General features: G+C 45.2%; 2 long non-coding RNA genes across 4 annotated transcripts; both read right to left on the reverse strand.

The window, feature by feature from the left end:
* Positions 1–3,144: 3,144 nt before the first annotated feature.
* Positions 3,145–6,669, reverse strand: LOC112936092 (uncharacterized). 3 transcript variants are annotated; one of them, XR_010735152.1, is made up of 7 exons: positions 6,100–6,669; positions 5,873–6,020; positions 5,469–5,777; positions 5,285–5,395; positions 4,772–4,976; positions 3,715–3,781; positions 3,145–3,415 (listed from the first exon to the last, which is right to left on the reverse strand). It is a non-coding gene; the product is annotated as an uncharacterized lncRNA (long non-coding RNA). The 3 variants fall into 3 exon arrangements; XR_010735151.1 differs by having other exon boundaries at positions 3,715–3,827; positions 6,100–6,666; XR_010735153.1 differs by lacking the exon at positions 4,772–4,976 and having other exon boundaries at positions 3,715–3,827; positions 6,100–6,666.
* A 5,163-nt stretch (positions 6,670–11,832) lies between these two features.
* On the reverse strand, positions 11,833–20,090 carry LOC9269780 (uncharacterized). The gene is made up of 4 exons (XR_010735272.1): positions 19,035–20,090; positions 18,386–18,464; positions 14,024–14,624; positions 11,833–12,240 (listed from the first exon to the last, which is right to left on the reverse strand). It is a non-coding gene; the product is annotated as an uncharacterized lncRNA (long non-coding RNA).
* Positions 20,091–20,464: the final 374 nt, after the last annotated feature.

Genomic DNA, 20,464 nt, shown 5'->3' on the forward strand with positions numbered 1-20,464 from the left:
ATTTTGGATCGTTTTATTTAATATATGTAAATTTGTTTAAATATGTGTTGTATAGAGGGTATTGCTATTTTCAGCCGGGTAAACGAATTTTTTTTATCAGTAACACATGCTATAAGAAGGATTTATCTTTTCGTTTTGGAAATTAAAACCACTCTTCAGTGATTTGCCCAAAACTAATATGGGCCCGGGGTATCATGTATAGAGGGAGAAGGCCGCCCCAAACCCATGTGCCCCCCCCCGAGGGGGGTCGGGCCCGGGGTTGGAGCGGCGGCTGCCTCCCATGCCAGGGGTTGGGCCGCCCCAACCCCCTCCACGCTCTGTCTCGCGTGTGCGGCTTGGGCGGGTGCTCCCAGCGCCCACCTACCACATTTATTAAGGCAGCGTCAGCGCGGCACATCGCATTTAATGCGACGTGCAGGCGCACTAACCGGCCACTTGCGGCCGGAATGACCGATGTGACGGTAGCCAGGGAGACCTGCGCACGCACCTACTGCTAGCAAGGGACGTGGCCTGCGCCCGCCCTGTCTAATCGGCTTTAATGAGGGGCTTTTTGCCTTGCATTTGAGCTCGGACCAGTTCTTCTCACACCAGTCCATATGAGAGATCACCACCCAACGGTGGGAACGAACGGCCGGACGTCGTCGATAATTAAGAAGGAATGACACGAGCGTTCGCCCGTGTCGCTCGGCGTGATGGGATGGGCCCATGCCGCGGTAAGGCGCGCGTGGCTCCACACGTCGGAAGACAAGACAAGCATTAATTGCATGTAAAGAATGTTTTCTTTACGCTTGAAGCTAGGTTTTGGGCCTTAATTTGTGGTAACCCCTTAAGATATAAAAGGAGGTCTATGTCCTAGTGGAGAGAGGGACGAATCCCAGAGAAGAAAGGCACTTTTATTCTCCCACCTAAATCAATCACACACAGGAGTAGGGTATTATGCTTCCATAGCGGCCCGGACCTGTATAAACCTCTTGCATCTCCATCACTCTCGAGGGGCCCGACCCCCTCTACCTCTCTCTCCATCAACTCTCAGACCTACAACCGTGCCCCTGGACCGAACCAGAAAGGGGGTCCCCACGGTCCCCCGCTTGAGGAGTTCGCCCTTCGACACGCATGGTAGGAGGACAAAACAGGTTGGCATGGGAGAGGATGGGCCGGGTTGGGTTGGTTGGATGGTTGGGGGGGGGGGCAGGATTTCTAACATTTTTGACATTCTTGAATTTTTTTTATAAATAGACTCGTAGAAAAACTTATTTCAGGAGTGGCTCCTTTTCACGGCGCCAGTGTGATTGGTGCCATGATCAAGATGACGACTCCAATGTCATTGGTGTCAATGACCTATTTGTAAAAAAAATTCAAAAATAATTTTCAAAAGGACTAAAATGCAAATATATTTCTTCCAAATAGGTCCTCGACTTCATTGGCGCCGTCATCCAATATGACAACGCTAATGATGCTGGCACCGAGAAAAGGGTCCATCCTAGAGTAAGTTTTTCTAGTGTCTATTTGCAAGATGAACTCATTCAGTTAATTTGATAAAGAAGGGGAAGAAAAAAGGTCATGCAGTTTGGTGCTGAAGAAAAAAATTAAGCCGTTCATTTAGTCTGAGGGGGTGTAAAATTTTTGTGTGGGAACTAAACAGGGCCTGAATTCGAAGAAGAAAATAATGAGTTACATTGAATTCAGTGAATTCGGAGGGAAAAAAAGGAAGTTTGAATTCAGCAGTTAGTCTGAATCCGAAGAAGAAAATTAGTGAGTTACTTTGAATTCAGTGAGTTCGGAGGGGAAAAAAATGAAAGTTTGAATTCAGTGGTTGATTTGAATCCGAAGATTAAAAAAAAAGAAAAATAGTGAGTTACTTTGAATTCAGTGAGTTCGGGGAAAAAACGAAAGTTTGAATTCAGTGGTTGATTTGAATCTGAAGATAAAAAAAGAAGAAAAATAGTGAGTTACTTTGAATTCAGTGAGTTCGGAGGAAAAAAAAAACGAAAGTTTGAATTCAGTCGTTGATTTTAATCTGAAGATAAAAAAAGAAGAAAAAATAAAAAAAAATCACTTGGCTTCGAACGGGAGACCTTCAGTGTGTTAGACTGACGTGATAACCAACTACACCACGAAACCATCTTGTGAAGATGATCTTTACCAACGTAATAATTGAAAATTTTGTCAATACTTGTCAACAAAGTTTTTTTTTCCCGTGCGTGCCGACCTTTTCCTCGTCTGAATGGTTTTTTCTCTATAGATGAGCGGAGCATGTGATGAGCGCAGTTGCAAAGTTTGCTGTCGTGTGTAGGAAGGAGGGCATCAAGCAGCTGGGAGCTGTGTCGCATGGTGCAGATCTGGAGCAAGCACAGCCACCAACACCAATACTACTCTTTTTTTCTTTTTTTCACCTTGTCCTGTTCAGAGAATCCACTGTTCTTTTTTTCACCTAGCCCTGTTTAGATCGCACCTTAAAATTTTTCACTCGGTCACATCGAACGTTTGAACACCTGCATAAAGTATTAAATATAAGCTAAAAAATAATTAATTGCACAGATTACGACTAATTTGCGAGACGAATCTTTTAAGCCTAAATACTCTATGATTTGACAATGTGGTGCTACAGTAAATATTTGCTAATGATAAATTAATTAGGCTTAATAAATTCGTCTCGCAGTTTATAATTTGTTTTTGTTATTAGACTATATTTAATACTTCAAATGTGTGTCGATATATCCAACATGACACGTCAAAACTTTCCACCCGTGGATCTAAACAACCCCCCTATTAGTGCGTCAGCGCTTGTGGATTCTGAATTTCATTGGACTAAATTTTCCTTCTTCCAACGGCAGCGAATCTCTGAATTTTTGCTGCTCCGATTGGTTCTACGTGTTGTCCTGGATTTTTTTGTTGGCTTTACTGTACTAGAGGCGAACGCGCGCGTTGCGCGCAGCACCTGTCCTGCAATATTGGATGGAAGGGAATGGATTACTGTTGTTCCGCATGTATAGTTTGGAAGGTGTGACAGAGACGGTGATGATATTAGCGTTGCTGATACAATGCGACAACAATGGAATGGATAGATGGTCTTCAAGCTGTACTGATGCTTTTTTATACGGAATAAGACCCATGGCATCAGAAATGGAAAAGTGAATACACAGCTAGAAGAATTTGCTTTTCTGGTTGTTTTTGTTGATAGTATAGGGAGGAAATAAGTGCTCTGTTGTCATGTATAATGGTACAAGTGGAATTGAATGACTGTTTCCATGGTATGAGGGCTAATGTACGCAATGAAATAGAATGATAGTTCTATGAAGATCCCAAGTTCCTGGGCCCAATCAGCCAGCCTATAATTAAGACACTGATTTGAGCATAGTATTTTGCTGCAGGAAAGACTTGTTAGCTTGATGCATCCAAATAAGTGATTGCGGATCTGTCACACAGAGAAAAATAAAGAACATTCAACAACAGAGATCAATCCTACTGTAATTTAAAATGTTAACTGACATGCATTATAGAGCTTCCAACAAAATCTGTACATTAAATCATTGGCAGATACCTTGCCCTATCTATGATGTACAAACAAATCAAATTGAACCTCTAGCAGAATATCAACAACACATTATATTGATCATTGATCAACGTAAGCAAATTTCAATAGTAAAAATCTGAAATCATGAGCAAATCCAGGGGAACATAGTACTGAAACATCAAAAAAGATGGAACATTCACCTTTATTTCATTATCCTCTCTGGTAATTAGCACTGATGAACTGTTGAGCCCCATTGATGCATCATGACTTAAGAGCAAACACAGGTAGACATGAAATGATCAAATTTATATGCCTAGATAAACGAAGATGTACACCAAATTTTAATAAGCAAGCATGCTGGTAAAAGAAAACTAATATAGCAGAGCAAAAATGAAAATCCCCCTTTTTTCCTATCACAAGCAAAATTTAAGGAACAAACAAAAAACGTAGTTAGTCATTCCATATTAGTTTGTAATAGCAAAATATGCTAAGTGTTACTTGTATTTTGGTATTCTAAGCATTGAAATACAATCTGCAAGCAAAGTTTATGTTCTGGCATGACTGAGAAGTTGAGGTACGGAGGTGGCAGCAGCACTACTACCCTTTCAATTGGTCCCTTATTGTCAACAATAAACATGCCTCTTCATAAATTTGTTTTCTCCCTACAACTGCTATCAGCACACATGTACTGCATTGCCCTATGAGTGGTGCCTCTTGTTCTAGAAATTGTTACACCATGCCCACTTTGTTAGTTATGCGCTTCCAAATGTCAGGTGCTGACACTTTCAGAAAATGAACATGAAGCAAAGTCATGTTTGGAATAAGCAAAATAAGGGCAATAGATGTAAAAGATAGCGGTGATTTCTAGAGTATTAAGGGTTTAAGGTGGGGATTTCTACCAGATCATTTTAAGAGTGCCCCTGGATTTGTTGAGTTTGTTGCCTGGTTAACAACGATAATTAGGCATGACATTCATGAGTTGTTCCACTTTGTTAATCATACACTCAAAACACCTAAACAATCTATAGAAAATTAAAGCATGCACTACTTAACACTCGTCAGAGGATTCTTAAAATGTAACGGAAAGAGTAGTAATTAGTTTAGCATAATATGTAATAAAAAATTAAGCACAAGAAAGGCACAAAATTAATTTGGTCCATTCCCCAGAAACATATCTATTAAATAAAAACTGAATGAGGCATTTAAGTGCATTTTAAGTCTCTAACAATTTCTAAGAGGTGGGATCCTGGTTATCACCTGTCAATGTTACTTAGCATAAAAAAACCTCAGTAGTATCTGCCTGTGAAGTGAGTATTAAGCCGGCATAATAGCAAGAAACCTGCAACCTTTCTTTAATAGCAACTAATACCAAAAGGTACCAACATTATCACCGGCTTTTTCAATCAACAATTCAGCACCATAACACCAGGCCTAATCAAGCCCTTCTCATGTGTATCTTCAACTAACCCGCAGACAAGAAAAAACACGCATGTCAGAGGTACGGTTGCACACATGGTTTATATATGCTTGCTCACATAATAAAGTGTGGTGAGATGTTACTTAGAAGTGGGATGGAGTATAATCAAAGTAAAACAATTTGTTCTAGAAAAATATTTGCTCCAAAATAACTAAAGTGAAATCAGTTTCAGTCACCCAAGAGCAGTCCTGTAGTTGACTGATCAAGGGGGAACGAAACCATACATGAATGGAAAAATGGGGGAAACTGCTCTAATATCTGTATGGAGGGACAATACAATTTTTATCACTCACCATTTATGTTCTGATCAAGGAGCATGAGCAAAGAAGCATTAGCAGCTTAACTGTCCGCCAATTTTCTTAGCCAAGTGCATTACAGGAAAAGGAAAAGAATATATTTTTCCCCTGCAATGTTAACATTAGACAGCAGGCATCAATAGAAAATCAAGAAACTATAGTGGTGGGTTGCAACACTGACCTCTTCCATTTTGGTCAGACAATCTTGCAGAGTGCCTGGACTATGCAAATATGCAGGTTGCAGGGACATGTAGCTGCAGCTGGAAGCATAGACAGATTTGTGCATTGTGCCGGAAGGATGCCAGTGTTGTTGGTGCATGCCTGCATGGAGAAGCAGTGCCGATGGCCACCCATGGCCGCAATGAGCGCGTTGTCCTCGAGACAGACTTCTACACCGCCAGGTTGACCTTGTCGCTGGCCACTGTCACCTCTAACATAATTTCCGGCACCACACCTCTAGATCGGCTAGTTTGCGATCTAGCAAAGGAATCTGCTCCCAATCCCAATACATCACCAGCAGAAACAGAGAACATCATATGTTGCTATTTACTGGAAGAAAGCATGCAACAAATCAAGCTTTTGTACCTTGTCGATGGCTGATGTTGGATGCGTTGTCGGGATGTAGAGACTGAGATGCGGATCCACACATTGTTCCGCTCAATCGTGACAATCCCCTTCTGGCCACCACCAAACCGAGTGCTGGAGAGTGGAACTTTCCGTGTGGAGCTCACCGCTGTGGAAGAACAAACGACGTCGTCACTATCGATCTGTGGATCTCACCGATGTGGAAGAACTACCGCCCTCGTTACTACCGATGAGCCTGCTGTGGTACCGCTTGCCGTCGACTCCGGGTGACCAGATCGGCCGGCGGGGACACCGTGGCTGTCGGATCCGGCACCCACGACCTCCCCGACGAGCGGGCGCCGGCGCCGGCGTAGCAAGGAGAGCGGGAGGCAATGACGGCGCTGCGAGGAAAGCAGGCATCGACGGCATCCCCTTCGAGCGGGCGATGGCAACGGCGTAGCGAGCAGACCGGACGGCAGCCACGGCGCTGCGAAGAGAGCGGGCGGCGGCGACAGCGGGGCGAGACCCCCTCGCCTCAGAGTGGCCGGATCTGCCGGCGAGGAGGCCGGAGTCACCGGATCCGGTGGTCCCGGCCTCCTCGTTGGCGGATGCGGCGGCGAGTGCGAGAGGATGGCGACCGCAGGACAACGATGCGGCGACGGCAGCGGCCCGCGTGCCGGGCGGCGGCGGGCACGACAGCAGAGAGTGCGCGGGGGAGGCCGTCACCTGCGGGAAGAAGAGAATTGGGGGGGGGGGGGGGGGGGGGGCGACCATTGCTTGGGCAGGAGAGAGAGCGGAGCGAGAGGAGGAGAGCAGGCAGAGGAATGGTCGCGGCTAGGGTTTGGGGAAGGGGGGTTAGGGTTGTTTCTGTTTTACAAAAACGCCCCTCATCTTATAGTTTTCAGAGCGCGGTACGATTTTTCGATTTTTCTCTTCTTCGTATAGAATATTTTTGTTTACAAAGGTCCTCTAAGTAAGAACGCAGAACCTTAAAACTAAGGGATGGGGACATATAACAAATTATCAAGTAAATCAAGGGTGTTTTTGCAAAATGACCAGCGACGACGTGGAGGCAGGAGTGCTCGCGAAATCCCACCGTTTTCCAGCGCGCGCTGACGTGTCGCGACGCGGCAGCGTCCACGCCAGCGCAAAATGCCGTGGGAGCAGCATTTCCGGGCGGGTTTGAAGACTTTAGATTTAGATTAGATGTCTGCATGTCCAATTTTTCTGCAGGAAGGTCGTGGTTTTTTCATGGACCAAGTTTATAGGTTCTATATCCGATATCTCTTCCACAGGCTTTATTTTCTTTTTTCTACGCATACTACTACCTCAGCGGCGTTTATGAGCTCTGATTTTCTTTTTGAACTGGATTGATGGAAATTCTGAACTTTACACTTCTGTGTTTAGTTCGTGTGCCAAATTTTTTTTAAGTATACGAACATACATTTGAAGTATTAAACGTAGACTAATAACAAAACAAATGACAGATTCCATATGTAAACTGCGAGACGAATCTATTAAGCCTAATTAATCTGTCGTTAGCAAATGTTTACTGTAGCACCACATTGTCAAATCATGACGTAATTAGGCTCAAAAGATTCGTCTCGTGATTTACATGTAAATTGTGTAATTGGTTTTTTTTCCATATTTAATGATCCATGCAAATATTCAGATATTTAATGTGACGGAAAAGTTGGAAGTTTGAAGAAAATATTCTGAATCTAAACAAGGCCTTTTCTACTGTTTTGTACTATGTTTTGTGTTTTGTTTTCTGGGCTCCCGATGCATTGATGTTAGTTGGAACTTGGAACTTAGAACTTATGTCAGCATTTAATTGGTGTGGTAATTGGTTATTTCCTAATTCACGAGTTGGCGATCCTTTGACATCGTTTAAATTGTAGATTTACCGGTAGAGCATAAGCAAAATAGGATATGATTTACGCTTCTGCGCTTGGCATGGGAAGGCAAATCGGATGTGCTGCGTTTGGAGCCTATTAGATTCTGACGTGTGGGATGCTTGATCGTCGACGTGGAAGCGGTGAATTTTGGTTTGGAAGCAATCAGACTTGCACGTGCTGCTAGGGCGCCAATGCAGAAACACGAAAACCGTCGATGTACGCTAGACAGTGACGAATAATAGAAACACTACAAATATTTTAAATATGTAAAGATAAAGATAAGAAAAATGAGATCACGAGGAAAGAAAGCATGAACGGGATGTGGCGAGACATATTTTCGTTCTTTTATTATAGATCACTGTCTTTTTGTGATTAGGAATTTAAATTGTTTGTTTATTTTTGAAAACAAAAAGGAAAAAAAGAGATCGGAATGGGGAGAAGCGAAGCAAGCGCAAGGTGTGGTGGGACGTATTTTTGTTTTTTTATTAGATCTTTTGTCCTTTTGTGATTAGGAATAGGTGTGATTATTTTCGCTCTTCTTTTCTTCAGGTCCGATTTTTTTTTGCCATGATGGAAATCGCTCTTTTTTCTATTAAATGGACGATAAAATCATTTAAATTTTTTTTATGTAGTAGAGATTTGTAACATTAGCTTTTTAAGTCGCTAAAAACATATAAATATAAAAGTTTTAAATACAATTTATTTTTATCGTTGATTAGTGTGACAGGTTATAATCAACACATATCCATGTGAAATGTCTAGCTTGCACATAAACGCTACCCATATAAAAATACAAGGAAAATCACTGGCCTTTTCGTTTTAGGAAAAAAAATCCGATCCCTTTCTAAGGAAAATCACCGTTCCAAATTGCCGACCGTACGTGCAGCAGAGCTATACCGTGCCGGCCAGCGGCACACGTATGTACGTACGTTTACGTGTAGGTTTGTTTCCCCGGACAACTCGTATCGCATTGCAACTCCCAGATGTAAACCGATTGGTATTTTCGCTCCACTACGCCCTACGTACATATAAGCTCCCGCGCGCGCGGCACACCACGATATAATAATAACTAGAGCCTGGGGAGCACCGCCTCTACGCAACTATGTGGAACAAAAAACGATAACCAGGGTAATTAAGAAAGGAGGTGGTTATACATAAGCAAACTGCAACACTAATTATATACACTAGCCGTCAACCCGCACGGGGCACTATTACAAATATTATAAATGTTATAATTTTGGTCATATATTAAATCAATTGGTCCGTTATTATTGAATTATAGTAGTTTGGCTTGAAAGAGTACTACATGTCAATGCAATTGCAGCTTGCTCTTTATTAATTTCATCTTTTAAAATTAAATTACTAAGGTAACATATTGAGAGCGAATGATGGGTACAGCTTCATATTCTTAATTTTGAGTCTCAGACACATTAAATTGTGGAGAAGCTAAACCTAAATAGTCCATGATATTGTACGAACAACATGTTTTATTAACATGGATTGTCAAATACGATCCACATGAATATAATATAGACGTTCATGGATTGATGACAAAGCCTATGCACCTTATTTTTCTCTTACCGTAAATCAATGTATTATATTAGAATTGGCATCTCAAGAAACTCTATTGGGATCAAGCTATTAAATCCATTTGTACTACTTGTTTTACAGTGTGAGAACATTTTTTTCTTCCCTATATCCCACTTTCACTTTGTCATATATACCGCAGTGTTTATATAAAGTTATAAGCATGCATATGAAAATAACATCAAATGTCAATCGATGATATTACTTTCTAAAACAAATTTAATTTATATTAGACTATCCTCGCAAAAAAAATATATTAGACTAACTATTTGTTATATATTTTAAAAGTTGAATCTAAAATAGTGTGCATGTTTTATTGGACTGAGGTAGTAATTAAGAGGGGCATTTGCAAATTTGCCACCGGTTTTTTTAATTTTGAAAGGATGCCACTCGAATGACAGTTCTAGTGGCATTTTTTGCAATTTTCTAGTGGCAGTTTTAACGATTTAAAGTAGTGGTAAAATTCACAATTGCCCCTAATTAAGATTGTCGGTCATTACCTCGCTTTCAGATTGTGGGAACTCCATTTGGATTAAAAAATTAATAAACTAATTGCCTCTCATATGATAAATAAACAATTAATTAAGTCGTGTCTAGTATAGGAAAATTAATTCACCATAAGAAAACATATTTACCTGCGCAAATTATGACATGTACGCATCAAGAGATTGCTCTTGCTTGATTTGGTGAGAGGTGATGTTTTCCTTTGCTAACATGTGCTGGCATTGGAAACTTTTGCGCTTGTCTAAATAGTTGGGGAATTGAATTTTCAGATGATATCGCTGAATTGCTTGCTTCATCAATACATCAACTTATGTCAACGGAGGACTTAGGCAGTCTGCCTGCACAGAACATCGAGCGGAATTAGACACAGGAGACTCAGAATCGAAGGCAACCAAGCAATGCTATAGGATTGTTGAAGATAGCATAATAGTCCAACAGAAAATCACATGATAATGAGTAATGACTATTAAGATCATTAGTTTAACTCTGCCTTTTGCGATTTGCCATAATAGATCAATCATTAATCTGATTAATGAATCAATCTTACCAGGTTATATCGACATTGGTGGTTGGCCTGGAATCCAATCAACTCATCGGGAGTGATAGGGAGGTTATCGAGAAGGCAAGTTTGGCTCATAGTTAGCGACGACGGCGACCGCCTGGACCAGCCTCTCGTCGTCCTTCGGCAGAGCACAGAGTAGGGTTTTGTTTTTTATTATGTCTACGCTGTTATGATTCGGTACCACACTGGTGTTTCTTTTTTTCTTGAGTACACGTGCTTTTAATTACATGTTTCAATGGGCTTTTAGTTGCACGTTTATTAATGGGCCTTTTAGCTGCACGTTAATTGTATGGTTAAGATAGAGCGATCAATCTAATCAATGGTTAGATCTTTCTGATTAACGTGGAAGCTCATAGAAAGTGTCCAATTAGTATAGGTATAGATAGATAGATTTTGATAGGCAGTGGTATGCAACGATAAGTATATATATATAGATGGCATTCCACATATGCAAGGCAGGGCAGCACTTACAATAAGAACTTAGGTCGCATTACTAATTAAAACAATAGTAGTGACAGAGCGGGTAAGTGTGTCATCTATAAAGTGATGAACCTGTTTGTTGCTAGCAAAAGGATGGCTTTACTATAATTGTGAGCATAAGTATAAATCGCCTACGAAATATACATCACGAAACAAAATCAGGGAAAAAAGGAACTCGCTGCTACAGACCTCGACGACCTATAAAATCGAAAAAATCTAGCTTCTTCCATGCCAGGAGACCCATGAATCCAGTATCCCACCGAATGGCTGCACAGCAAATCACAAGAAAGCATGAATATCCGCAAAGGGAAAGGCATAAACAGGTCATATATAACGAAAACATATCGACTGATAGCATTGCAACATGAACAGAACCAAAATAAAAGCGAAAAAGATTAGAACCATTAAAACAACACGAAACGAAATTTAACGAGGCCAACAATTGTGTGATTCATTGAAGGGGCGTCTAAAACAAGCGGCAAGAAAGCAATCCCAATGTAGCCCTTAATTAAAAGGTCCATGCACAATGTTTTTCCGTCCATCTAGATTAAATAAAACATGCTATTATATCCGTTTAATTCGCAGTAGGATGGAGCCCTCAACAGCCAAATAAATCCTGTACACCTCATAACAAAAATCATTCAGCCGATGCTTCAGCCAAGGGAAATTTTCATATCTCTAAGATCTATATGCACATACCCTGATCAACCATGGCCACCTAAATACCAATCAACCGGTAGATAATTCCCGCTATATGGGAAATAACTATATCCCTATACCCTATAATGTATTGCTAGATCAACATGTGCAGTGGAAGTAAAGCATGGAAAAATGTAACCTCCTCACAAGCACCAAATACTGAGCACCAAGCAGCGATGAGAACAAAGAAGTACGGACTTGATCAATCACCCGAACAGCCATCTATGGTGACGATGGTACAACGAACGCAGTTATCTCTGGCAACAATAACAATAATAGAACAGATCTGCAACCGCATATCATATCCATGACCTACCATGTAAAGGTGACCTAACAAACACAACCATACTGATCTTAATTCAACAATCTCCATCTCAGGCCAGAACCTGTCTGAACCAGTACATGATCAGCACGCAAGGAAGATGAGCAACCTAAAAATCCCAGGCTTAACTACATGCATCCCCAAGAAAAAAAAAAACCTATTGGACTATACCCCTGTATATGTTTTTGGAGGGCAACCAACGTTGCAACCACTAACAAAAACAGATCTCTAAAACGTAATCGATATTTCACCAAAGGCGATATATCACTTTCTAAGCTTCACCTTGCCTTGTATACCATGCTTAGAACAGGGCAATATCATGTAACGAATGAAGAACCTGCACAATATGGTATAACAAAAAGATCAGTAACGTACCATGAGTCGAAGAACATACTAATCAGGTCACACAAACCATGCAGCAACAATGATATTCTTATCTGAAGAAACAAGATCTACAGACAGCACAAAAGAAGAATCAATAACTGATGAATGGAGGAAAAAGAGCATGAGAGTAAGCCATGATAAACACGGAAGACATAATTGAACTAAAAGAATAGCCCATAATCCATAACAATAGCGTGTAACAAATCCAGTTTTCATCATACCAAGGCAATTTTTTTTCACCGCTAGGCAAAATAAAAAAAATAACTCTAAAACATTAACAGCGAAAATCATTCGTCGCCTAGACAGGACCAAAAGCGAACGAAGGACAATGTAAACATGGACCAATTATTCTCAAGGCAAATTGAAGGGAAATGGTAAACACCTATGAGCATGATAGGTCTAATGGGACAAATAAAAGAGAGCAACAAGAGGCAGCACCCTAACCACTAGGGTATCCTGCAATCGCAATCGTATTAAACAGCAGCTATAAGCAGGCACATACATTTCTCTGGCTGCGTACATAAGCAAAGCAGAAGCTGATCATTTCTAGATACCCATGATAATACCACACCTGCATGGGCATGGTAATAGCTTTAACTGAGATACTTGGGCATAAAAACGAACAAATCATAAGGCCTGCATGCATAGCCTTTTCCTTGAATCAAAAAGTGTAAAAAAAAAAATATCAGGGCACCGCCTCCTGCATTAACAGGATCCACCACGTCACCCACACCAGGGAAAAAGACCGCAGAGGCATGTGTCTCGACAGATAACAACAAATGCTCCTGCTCTTGCAGGAACAGCCAGTACTCTTTGACCCGGATCATGGACAGAATTTGCACAAGGGTGTGCTTCAATAGATAACAACAGCTGGCCTTGTTTCATAGCCTGGGTACTAAAAAGCGATATAACCAACAAAAAAATAGCACACCATGTATGAAACGTGTGGAAGCACCTGAACCTTCTCATAGACAAGATGATTCTGCGGGATAAACTGAAAAAGCCATGGAAGCTTCCAGCATTGCTAGAGTTGCTCAGTCACTAAAGCAGATTGCACAGAACCGCCCAGCAATCAAATTGCTTGATTCAGAGTCTTTACCTAAGCTAGATGCACCTGCTGCTCCATTTCAGAGACTTGGAAAACCCCTAAAACATCCTGTCTCTCCCAGTTCTGATGAGCATGAAAAGAAGAGACCAAGAAATAAGACCAAAAGACCACTGCCTGGCAAGAAATGGAGGAAAGCAAACTCAATTAAGGAATCATCGTTGGATGGAAAGTCAAGGGTTCTTCACAGCTTCAACAAAAAAAGCTGTGAAGGCGCGCCACAGTTTTTTTGTTTGGGATATGACATGCGTGATTATTTAATTCATTTTTCAGTATAATTTCAGATATGGGCAGCCACCTATTTCATACACCCAGTTCAATAAGTGTACCTTCGTATTCACAAAGCACATGGGTCTGAGGAAGTCTTAAAAACATGGGTTTGATAAATTCAAAGATGTAGAAAACATTTCATATAGAACGGCGAAAATCATACAATCACATGTATACTTTTGAACTACATGAATTTCTCAAGTGAGTCATATCGCAACACATTTCGTTCTCAAGATTAAATTACCCAAAACCAAATTAAAATAAGATAAGGCACTTTTTATTACAGTATAGAAGAACAAAAAACAAACTCCACTTTGCTTGAGAGCTAACCACATGAAATACAGGTACACAGGAAGCTCACCTAGCATTAAAGATCGATGATCGGTGGAAACAATAGGTTGAGAAGATATCCTCAGTGAACACAGGCCTGTGAATTCTTCCCTCAACCGACAAGCAGAATCACACCTCCAGTCATCAGCCCTGCAAGCACCATACCACAAAGCAAAATTCAAACTATTACATAAGGCAAAACCAGAAACACCTGGAGTGCAATGCCACAGAGCTTACACGCTGGTTTCTTTCTACCATGAAAATGTACCAAAAAAAACTTAAATCGGATATGCAAAAGCGGTGGAAAAAACAATACTGTGATTCAGTCTATAGAACTAAAATACTTGTACTTTGAGAATGTGCAATTAATCCAAAGATCCAGGTTGGATGGCTCCCCGGTTAAGCAGGCGGGGTGGACCCCAACTATATCAAATTAGTGAGACACCAAAGCAACTGTACCATTTCTCTCTTATATAAGGACAAAGAAGAAAGAGCACCACCAGTTGGTTCCCTCCCCCAAAAAAAAAGAGTATGTGAAGGAATAATCAAATAAACACAATCAGTGATGGAATTGATGAATGTCCAACTTTTCGCACTACTATCCTCCGCCTAAGCATACTTTTCACTTGAACCTGAAACCAAGAAAATATATTTGTCATGATAGCAACATTGACAAGGATATTAGTAGGCAACCAGTGAGAGATGGAAGAATAAGGATGATACCATCTTAATTTAATTTCCTCTATACAGCCTTAAACATCTGCAGAGGATGTTGTTTTCTAGGCATCGGAACCCTCAATTCAAGGAGTAGTGCAGCAATGAATTGCTTTCATCTGAAAGCAAATTAATCAAGCCTGACAAAAGGTACATACGTGGTTTATGTTTGCAACTCCACCCTCTCTTCTGATAGAATAAGTCCTTGTGCGTCCTTGTGCTGTTGGTCTTTGGTCTCTGTGGTCCTTCTTTTACTTTTAGGTTGTTTTCTCCTTTTAGGACAACATATATTCCTATTAGGACAGCATTTTTCAGTTTTTGCTTTATAATTTCAGTTTGGATGCTCTTTAGGACAGCATGCTTTATGCTTTCAGTTTGGATGCTCTCTAGGATAGCATCCCGCTCATTTTTTAGAGTAGCCTGTAGCCAGCCAGCTATGGCTATAAATATGTATCCAACCTCCCCCGGGATGGTATGGCTTTTATAAGAAAATAGACAAAATTGCCCCAACTCTCCTAGCGCCATCCTCTCAATGAGAGTAAAGATTTTGCTACTAACATCTGGCATCAGAGCCATTCTATCATATAGCCTAGACATCTCTTGCTCATCCCCTTCCCGAGTTCCTCTCTGTCCTCAGCCAGAAGCAGGAACACCGGCTGTTCCTGCTCATCCTTCCTCCCCTGCACTGATGAGCAGCAGCTCGTCAGAGGCAGCCTCTTCTCCACGCAGCAGCCCCCCAGTAGCGTGCCATGTCTGCGATGGCAGCAAGGGCGTCAAGGCTGGCGGCGGCAAGGGTGGAAGTGGAAGCAGCGGCAGCGGCGACAGAGCTCAAGGCTCTGCGCGATAGTAGCTCCAGCAGCTCTGTCTCCGCCTACAACATCCCCGCTGATGAGCTGATGAGGGAGGCAGCTCGTGAGCGGGCGGAGCAGTGGGCAGCCGCGCACCCCCACGCGCGCGGTGGCGGCAGCCCAGCCGGGCGTGGACGCACCGGCGGTGTACCTGGCGGGAGCGCGCGCGGCGGCGGCAGCCCAGACGAGCTTGGACGCGTCAGTGGACCCCCTAGCAGGGGTGCGCATGACGGCGGTGCTCTCGGTGGCAACGGTTGGGTCGACGGAGATCGCGGTCGTTACAGGCGGCGCGTTTCTCCCTCCCCGGACCGATACCGTGGACACCACGGGTTTCAGGCCGTCATCAGGGAAGTCGGCCCCGGCGGTGGGTGGCCTACCCTCACCAAGACAACCTACGTCGAGTGGGCTGCGGTCATGAGGGTGAGGCTCCAGGTGCGGCACATGTGGGAGGCAGTTCGGTACGGCGACGTCGACTACGACGAGGATCGACGGGCGCGGGATGCCCTCATTGCTGCAGTCCCGCCCGAGATGCAGTTCTCGCTTTCCCAGAAGCGGACTGCCAAGGAGGCCTAGGACGCCATCGCTGCGGCATGCATCGGTAGCGACCGCGCTCGCAAGTCCACACTGCAGGCACTCCGCAAGGAGTGGGAGAACATGGCCTTCAAGCCAGGTGAGGATGTTGATGACTTTGCCCTCCGTCTCAACACTCTTTTGCAGAAGATGGTGCAGTACGGCGACGACACCTACGACAAGGAGAGAGCCGTCGAGAAGCTCCTCCGTTGCGTCCCAGAGAAGTATAGGCAGATCGCTCGCTCGATCGAGTCTCTGCTGGACCTCTCCACGATGTCGATAGAGGAGGCGATAGGTCGCCTCAAGGTCGTCGAAGGCGATGAGCCATAGCCACTCTCGGGGCCTATCACCATTGGTGGGAAGCTCCATCTCACTCGGGAGCAGTGGGAGGCTAGCCAGGGTGACGGGAGAAAATGGGAGTCCTCCTCCTCGACGAGCGGCTGCAAGCAGCGCAAGGCGCGCGGAGGCGTGCAGCTGCGGTGTGCGCGAAGACGCGCCGAGGGTGGCGCTCGCAGAGGCACCTAGGGCGGCGCCGCCGGCAACCACAAGCCGGCACAAGACGACGCCCGCCGCAACTGTGGCAAGCTTGGCCATTGGGCCAGAGACTGTCGACAGGCTCGACGCAGCCAGGCCCACGTTGCACGGGTGGAGGAGGAAGAGCCGGCTCTGCTCCTGGCACACGCAAGCATCGAGCTATCTCCAGCGGCACCGGCCGCAGCGGTTTTTGTCGCGACCGAGAAAATTGCCTTTTCCCGAACGCTAGTGTATTAATCCCCGTCCCAGGAAAAGCCGGGGTACACCAAACAAACATGATACAAAAGGCATATCTTTATTATATCGATAATATTTACATTATTACAAAGGCACTTCAGGCCTGACAATCAAAAATAAACAACAGCGGACTAGCGGGCCTACGGCTCCATCTTCACAGGCGCTCAACTGGGGTATAAGCCAGGACTCCACCTAAGACTTCTTCTCCAAAGCTTCTCTTACTGAAGGGGGGAAAGATAGAGCAAGAATGAGTACAACCACAGTACTCAGCAAGTCACACCGGGAGATGCATGATTAATGCAAGGGAGTACAAGGGGATAATAATAGGGGTTAAGTTTTGCAGTAAACAGCATTTAAAAGTCACTTAGTTGCCCAAAGCTATTTTGTAAACACGATCCTAGAGCTACGCAATATTATTAATCAAGGCCGTGAACCCACACGAACCTGCCTTAACTCAAGGCCTACGATGATTCAGACCGAACTGGCAACCCGACCCTGGGTCCCAGCTCGTCCCAAGCCAACCCAGGCCAACCATTCCACATTTTTGTTGTTAAGCAGGTTTTAAGAATTTAAAACACTAAATTGGGTACATTGCTAGGCTTGCCCATAACCGAGGGCGCGGCTATTCGAATAGGTTATACTCTGATCAGAGGTGTACATCTTTACCCACAAGACACGTCTTCCTCACGTGCAACCATGTGCCACATACCACCACGGCATATGGACGGAAGACATGACATAGTTTCTAACCCATCCTAGCCATAGACAAGAGTACCGACCCAACCCACCTACGGCCGGAACCTCCGGACAGGCAGGCAGAATTGAGCCCCTAGCAGCAGGACACCAACCCTGTGCCATGACATCTCGACTACCGGGCCGCAGCCCGTGTAGCCTTCATTTGTCCTAGAGATGTCCATCGACCCCCGACTTCGTCCATCTCCATCCGTGTACTTTTGTTTATAACCAGACTGAGCCACAAACTAAGCCTTACCCACTAGACATGTGGAAGTACGGTAGTGCTTTGCAACAGAGGCCCGAAGACCAGTCCTTATGTGGCCGAGGTGCTACTAACAAAACCATGCACCCCGAGCCCAGCCTAAAACCATTTTGAGGGTTTTGAATAGAGGGGGAGGTGTGCATCCAATTCCACAATAATCCGACCATTCCAATATGTCCAAGTGATATGAATATTCCCAAAGTCTAGAGTTATAAAAACCACCTAATGTTGCTTAATTAATCAGCGAAGCACCTACCTAAATTCATACTAGTGGAACCATGAATAGAGTGCCCACTAGTTGGGGTTTTGTTTATTCTAGGGTGAACAAGGTAATAATATCAATAACAATAATAAGGTCATAACAAAGGTAAATAGGCATGGCTAAATAAAACAGTGATAACGCGGGGATTTAACTAAAGCGATAATGCATTAATTTAAATCAAAATAATTTTATAAACTGGGATTCAATATGCTCAAGGATGATGTGACTTGCCTTGCTCAGAGAGAACGGCCTGCTGAACCTTCGGCGACGACCGCGAACCACGCTTCGAGAACCTCCGGAACGACAGAAGCTACGTGAAGCACACAAGCAAAGCTAAACGCTATAAAAAAGCAATAACAATACATAAAAAGAAAGCACACGGTTCTTTAGGTTATAACAAACATTAGGAGATTTGAACGGGTCGATTCGGGGTTCGTATGACCAAGATATGATCATCCGAAGTTTAATGCTGTTACATGGAGATTTACGGATTATTATAATTAGGTTTTGCAACTATAAAACATGTGTAAGCGCTAGCCTGGAAAAGACAGGAAGGCTGCGCTGTTGACATGCGGACCCCACATGTCAACCTAAAGGACCGCGGTAGATCGAGTACACAGAGACGGTCCACGGGTCGACGGAAGCGGACCCCGTGTGTCAACCGAGGCGAGTGGCCGACAAGCGGACTCCACTAGACACCACGCGGGCTGCACACGTGGAAACCACGCGGCTACCGAGCGGGCACACTAACACGGTCACCACACGCACAAGCGAACGACTACCGACACCGATACACGGGTACCGGGGCCGACAACCGCACAACGGGCACGGGCGACACCGAAAGGACGAGGACGGGGCAGCGAGGGAGAGGGATCCTTACCACCACGCGACGAGGCGTGGGAACGACAACGACGAACGGGCGCGGCGGAGACGGCCGGGAACGACGGAGACGAACGGCGAGGGGACGACTTCGGCGGCGATCCTTGGACGAAGGCGAGACGCGGCCGGCACGAGACTTGACGACGCGGAGCCGAGGACGAAGACGATGACGGGGCTGCAGCGGCTCACTTGACGGACGCGGACGACGGACGAGAACGGCTTGACGGAGGGACGAACGCCACGACGACCGGGAACGACGAGAGGACGACAACGACGACGACCGGGGCCGGCGAGGAGGCGACGAGGGTAGCCGGCAGCAGCTGCACGGATGCGAGGACGGCGTGGAACACACCGTAGCGATGCCCACGACGGAGGCAGCGCAGCGAGACAACGAGCCGGCGAGGAGGAACGATGACGACGACGACGAACACCGGTGGGGTTCGGTCGAAGGGGAGGCGAGGCCGAGGGCGACCTTGCCGCTGCGATGCTGGAGGTGGAGACGGCTACGTCGGCCGGCGCACTGGCACGGCGGAAGGGGCTGCCGTAGTGGGTGCCGACGAGACCGAGGGAGAGGCGGCGCGGGTGACGGCGTTCCGGCGAAATACAGGCGACGCCGTGGATTGGCCGGGGAAGAGGATGGCGTTCCGGTGCCGGGATAGGCAGCGACGACGAAAGCCGACGCTCCGGCAAAGCGGCACAGGCGGCTGGAGGTGGCTAGGGACCACGGGAGATCGTGGGAGGGGGCTAAAATGAGAGAACGGAGCGATGGGGTTCCGTTTTATAGCGGAGGGAAGCGAGCCGAGCACGGGAGGAGCGGGGAACGGCGGCGGAAAACCCGGCTGGCGGCCATGGAAGGTGGCCGGAGTTGGCGCGTCCGTTCCCGGCGATTGGGGGCACGATTCAAGGGGGAATTTGGGGGAATTGAAGAGGAATCAATGGGGATTAAAACCCCCCAATTAATTTTGGAATCCATGGTTTGATTTGCGCGGATTTGGAGGAGGAACGGCGCTAGGTTTTGCACGGGAGAGAGAGAGGAAGGAGGCCGGGCAGGAGGAGGACGACGCTCCTGGCAGGCGGGTCCCACGCGGGGTGCCGTCAGCGCACGCACGTGCGCGGCACGGGCGGGAGGGCGCCCCTCGGCTTGGGCCCGGAGGCGGCCCAGGAGGAGAGGAGGGAGAGGCAGCCCGGGAGGGAGAGGGAGGAGGAGGGAGTGGGCCGGGAGGGGGAGGGGAGGCCCAAGAGAAGGAGGGTGAAAAGGAGAGGGAGAGAAAGAGAGGGAGGAAGAGAGGACTTTGGCCGCGGGCCGAGAGAGAGAGAGGGAGGACTTTGGGCTAGACTTGGTCCAAAGGGAGGAGGGGGATTATTTTTAGGTTTTCTTTTTAATAAACTTTGATAATTGTTTTTGTTGCTTAATAATTATTTCCGGTGCTC

Source organism: Oryza sativa, chromosome 9, assembly GCF_034140825.1.
Source record: "Oryza sativa Japonica Group chromosome 9, ASM3414082v1".
NCBI classification, from domain to species: domain Eukaryota; kingdom Viridiplantae; phylum Streptophyta; class Magnoliopsida; order Poales; family Poaceae; genus Oryza; species Oryza sativa.